Below are 6,000 nucleotides of genomic sequence, written 5' to 3'. Positions count from 1 at the left end.
TGACAGTCTTCATCAGTAATTTTATTTTTTATTTTAGGTATTTTTGGAGAAATATAAACCAAGTTAAACAAAATTTTAACCAATTTTACTAGTTTCTATTTTTAATCGACTATTGAGAAATTTTAAATTACAAAAGTGACTTGCATTACATTTATCTTAGGCAGCACTGATTTAGAATATTCAAGAGCTCCTGTGACTTAATTTAAAAAAGAACAAAACAACAGAAAAATGAAAAAGCTCAGGAAGATTTTTTTCACAGAAGAAAAAAATAGCCAACATAAGCTGCTCAACCTTACAAAAATATCCAAACTTATTACAAACTAAAACTGCAATAAAATATCCTTAACACCATCAGATGATCAAAACATAAGGACTAACAACATCTAACATCAGGGTAGGGAGCAGCGCAACATTCATTCACAGTTGGTGAAAGTAGAAGTCAGAGCAACCACTGTAGAATACAATTTGGCATTAGGCAGTGACACTGAACACGTTCACACCTGGCAATCTCTTAGACACCTGCCTGAGACAACTCTTGCAAGTGTCATGTGCAGTCACAGTCATGTTGATACCAAGCCCTGGAAATGGCCCCAACTTCCATCAACTTGAGAGTGGTTAAGCCACTTATCACTGACTTATACTATGAAAAGCTATATGGAATGTTAAAGACGTTACTGGAGCTACATACAGCTGAACAATTGTAGAGATATGTAGAGAGCAGCTCTTAAAAATGAAGTGATGGTACCAAATCCAGAGGGTGCCCTGGGTGCCCTCTGGGCGAGGAAAGGAGGTGGCATGACTAGGGAGGGTGCCACTGGGAACACAAAGTGGCAATCAGGTTTTCTGAAACTGAGCGGTGGGTCCAGGAGCACTTAGTGTCCTCAAGCTTTCAGTAACCATTGTACATCCTGATAGTCAAGTATCCTATTTCACCATTTCAAGGATTTTTAAGAATAAAAAAGAAAAAGGTCACTGTGTGTACATGTGTTATTACACTCATCCGGAAGCATGGTCCTCCTTTCCCTGTTTAGTAACAACATCTCTCAAGTGGGACGATATTCTGTTGGTCTTTTCTCTACCCATAGTCTCCTCTTTCTCATAGCCTGTCCTAGTCAACTCCAGAGGACATACTTTATACCGGATATAAGTAACATCCTTGAAAACACAAGATAAAGAGAGCTGTCCTTGAGTTTTGACTCCTTTCAGTCACTTTCTCCAGGACTAGGACAGACCAGAGCAGGACAGGGCCTGCACTCGGTAACCACAGAGGCTCAGAGCACGGGGCCCGCATGTGACATTGGGGAGTGAGTCTCTGCTCTTGCCAGCTCTCCCCACCCTCAGTCCAATACTGCTCTGATGCCCTCATTTGAGTTTGTCAGTTAATGCAAGGTAATTGGAGGCATTCCTGAGACAGGACTTGTAACCTTTTGTCAACATTCTTGGAGATAGGCAAATTAGAGTCAGACCTATCAAGAAAATTTCGGAGTAGCCAGGCTTTACAAACAATTCTGTGGATCTTGGCCTCACGGAGGCAAGGGTGTCAAAACAGCAGAGGCAGTCAGCCTGAAAACTGGACTTCCACCTTGGTCCTAAATACAGTTGTAAGCTTTTCCTAAGAAGTCAAAGCACCCAAGCAGATATCCCCAGCCTCCTCCAGCTGTTTATCCCCTCCCCTTAGAAATGCCAAGTTGAATTCCAATGGAAATGTCTAGAGTATCAGGTATAGCTCATCTTCCCAGGATTAGGAAATAAAAAACCAAACCCTTAATAGTTGTGTGTTTGAATTCTGACCCCTGTAGCACCCAAAGACCATCTTCACCTTGAAAACATCTTCCTTCCACCTGAGGGTAAACTGAGCCTTTCCCTGAGGCAAAGTCCTCTGAGCAGGAAGAATTTGTGGGGCCGGCTCCTCTCCTCCATCCTAGGCAGCCTCGTCTGGGTTTCCAGGACCCTGAGCACTGTCTCCTCTAGGTGAGCCCCAATTCCAGAACATGACGAATCAATGCACAAGCTGTTATTCTCACCGTAGAGCAGAACAATTACTAAAATGTATTTGCCAGTAAATGTGCCTTGTCTTGTAAATCATTGGGCCGTTAACCTTAACAACGGCAGTGTGCTGTCTCTCTCCAATTCAATTAAAGTACAGACCAAGGTAATACTTAAGAATACATTTCAGGCAGAGATATATAATATTATAGTATTATATCCTCATAAATTAAACAATGCATTTATTTCCCTTCTTGGAAAAAGAACACTGCATGATTAGCACAGGGTGAAGAAACAAAGGCAATGATTCTAAGAATAGTTCAAGAGGACCGCAGAGGAGACGAATCTGAAGGCACAGAGTCAGTCACCTGTGGCCATCGCTCCCTCTGGCATTGCTGCAGAATTTCTGGGCTAGCTGAGAGATAGGACGGTGCACGCGGATGGGTAGTGGCTTATGGAGGACGGTGGGAGATACAAGGGCCTGAATTGTACCCAAGGGCAAAACCAGTTTCCCTGCCTGGTCCTAGTCTGGCACCACCGTACTCCTGAAAAATGCAGCCCCCACAAGTAGGAGCTCGGAGCCCAGACCCCAATGCTCTACAGTCAGGGAGGGATCCTGTTCTTCCACAAACATGTTGACAATAAAACTAGGAAGACTCCCGGTGCAGCACTCGCTCTCAGTTTTCTTCCGATCTCCCATTTCAGGGGTTAGGTAGCAGGGAAGTATTATAATGGGGAATAGGTCTCAAGACTTAAGGTATCTGCCACAAGATTAAGTAACACAGACATGAATATTCATCTTCATAAGGGGCTCAAGATGAAGCTTCCCTTCCATCCTCATTCTCCCTTAATTCCTCCAACCTGGACCACTTTCTAGCTACAGCCAGAAATCGTTTAGTTCCTAAGACAGATTCATTTTCTATTGCTGCCCTAAAAAATGGCCACAGACTTAGTTGCTAAAAACAAGGCAAGTTTATTATCTTCCTGTTCTACAGGTCGGAAGCGCAATGCGGGTCTCACTAAGCCAAAATCAAAGTGTCACCAAGGTTTTCTTTGCTCCTTTCTGGAGGCTCCAGGGGATTATCTGTTTCCTTCCTCACTCGGGTTGTTGGCAGAATTTAGTTCCCTGTGGTTTGAGAACTGGGGTCCTGGTTTCCTCCCTGGCTGGCAGCTGAGGGCTGTTTCCAGTCGCTAGAAGCCGACTGCTTATCCTTAGCTAGGGGCCACTTCCTACTTCATAAAGCCAGCACCAGTAGGTCAAGTCTCAAGTGTTTCAAATCTGTCCCACCTCTCTTTACTTTGTGGCTTCTCCTGAAATTGAGCCAGGAAAGCTTTTCTGCTTTTAAGGTTTACCTGATTAGACTGGGTAATCTATCTACCCAGACACTCCAGGGGAAGCTCTCCATCTCCAGATCCGTAACCTTAATCTACAAAATCCCTTTGCCATGTAAGGGAACAAATCCCTGTCCTGAAAATCAGGATGTGGACCTCTTGGGGGGTGGGGGGACACCTTTTCAATCCGCCACAGAAAGTGGTGCTCATAGCAGAGGGGCCCATGCTGAGAACAGAAGAAGAGATGAAAGCGGACCGTCTTCTTTTCCTTTCCCACCTCCTTGTCGACACCTCCCTTCTGTGCTTTGAAAGCAAAGGGTGGCTACTCACCACTTTCCCTTTTCAAAGGACTGCCTAGGTGCAGGACTCCTCTCACCAGCCTGGAAAACCAGTCTGCAATTACCTGGCTTTCTGGAGGTGAAACGGTCTTTTATCATCTATGCAGTAGCTCTCAGGCATTTGTTTATACAAGAACCACCTGGGGGTCCATGTTCCAATTCAGAATCTGGTTCTCCTGGGCTACTCTTGGAAACTGAGTTCACCTGGCTTTCAATGATCTGGAAGCAAAGGGACTTGGGGAGCTCTGTCGGTCACCCCAAGTCCAGCAGGCTAGAGCATTTGATGTGAAAGTGCTTAGGGTCTCCAGCTCTAGCAGCTGGACCTCGGTCCAGAGACTATGTAACCTCCTACTCCTCTTTTTGGTGTCCACAAGACACTCAGTGCTTCACCGTAGCCACACCTGCTTTTTGAACTCCACCAAGTCTCTGAGGAAAGCATTAAGGCTAGAGCACTCGTTCAAGATGCTTTGATACTATAGAGTCAAGGAAGCACTTTCTTTGGGGTCTCAGAATGTTGTATGATTTGGGGAAATTTCCTAGTCTAGGCCCTGCTTTCCTCATCTATCAGATGAGGCAATGGTAGTAATCACCCCAAAGGCAGCTACAAGGATTGAGAGATGCCACCTACAGAGCACAGTGTTAAGCACTGGGTAGAGAAGAGTTTTTTTGTTTTTTGTTTTGTTTTGTTATTCAGTGTTGTCCCAACCTGCTCTGTGACCTAGGCAAGTGGCTTAACCCTTCTAATACTGGTTTCCCTCTCCCAGTAAAAAGGAGACCTTTACCTAGGTCAGGAGGTAAGACAGGCAATTTACCAAAGCACCTTTTTTTTTTTTTGCCTTAGTGGTTTTTGCTTCATTGCCAACACATGGGAAAAACACAGCAAGAGAGATTATGGAATTGGGGAAACTATAGATGTATTATGTATAAGGTGTTGGTTTTCTGAGACCAAGGTCGGCAAACTTTTTCTATAAAGGGTCAGATAGTAAATACCTTTGTTTTGCACAACATCTTTATCACACCCTCTCCCGTGAGCAGTTACAGTGTGAAAGCAAGCATAGACAATACACAGTGAATGAGCGCAGCTGTGTTCCCATAAAACCTTATTTATAAAAGCAGATGGCAGTCTGGATTAGCACATGTGCCATAGTTTGTTGATCCCCATTTTAGACCAATGTCTGAAAGGTTCAAGTTTAGTTCTACAGCGAACCATTATTCTTCCCCTTACTTTACTGTTTTTTACCAGATATCCGTGTATTTACTATCCTTAAAAACATATTTTAATAAATGTTTATATCCACAGGCATGATTGGAAAATTTGAATTGAAATTCATGTAAATGCTTGGGATACATTCTGAAACCCACAAAAGAAGGCAACAGTAAAGGACTGCGGGTTTCATTTAAATGATTTTCTCTGGAAGGTTCTGAAATCTATAGAGCTGTGTGGTTTCCGATATGTTATTTAACTTTTCTGATCTGCAGTTAACATCTCAGTTAAGTTCAATAGATATCTAGTGGTGTCTATTTCATGAGGATTTAAAAAAGTAAGCATATAGAGATACCACCTCACATCAGTCAGAATGGCTAAAATTAAGTCAGGAAACAACAGGTGTCGGCAAGGATGCGGAAAAAGGGGAACCCTCCTACACCGTTGGTGGGAATGCAAGCTGGTGCAGCCACTCTGGAAAACAGTATGGAGGGTCCTCAAAAAGTTGAAAATAGAGCTACCTTATGACCTGGCAATCACATTACTGGGTATTTACCCCAAAGATACAAATGTAGTGACCCGAAGGGGCACATGCATCCGAATGTTTATAGCAGTAATGTCCGCAATAGCAAACCATGGAAAGAGCCTAGATGTCCATTAACAGATGAATGGATAAAGAAGAAGTGGTATATACATACAATGGAATATTATGCAGCCATCAAAAAAACATGAAATTGTGCCATTTGCAACAATGTGGATGGAAGTAGAGGGCATTATGCTAAGTGAAGTAAGTCAATCAGAGAAAGACAATTATCATATGATCTCACTGATATGTGGAATTTGAGAAACAAGACAGAGGATCATAGGGGAAGGGAGGGAAAAATGAAACAAGAAGAAACCAGAGAGGGAGACAAACCATAAGAAACTCTTCATCTCAGGAAACAAACTGAGGGGGGTGGAAGGATGGGGTGCCTGGGGGATGGACATTGGGGAGGGTATGTGCTATGGTGAGTGCTATTGATTCTGTAGGACTGATGAATCACAGACCTGTACCCCTGAAGCAAATAATACATTATATGTTATTTTTTTTTAAAGGTAAGCATATAAAGTAGAATAAGTAATATGAAGCTCCTAGCCCAG

Source organism: Lontra canadensis, unplaced genomic scaffold, assembly GCF_010015895.1.
Source record: "Lontra canadensis isolate GAN:19392208 unplaced genomic scaffold, GSC_riverotter_1.0 scaffold35, whole genome shotgun sequence".
Lineage (NCBI taxonomy): Eukaryota > Metazoa > Chordata > Mammalia > Carnivora > Mustelidae > Lontra > Lontra canadensis.
The sequence above is the reverse complement of the archived record's forward strand: the minus strand, read 5'-3'. Positions refer to the sequence as shown.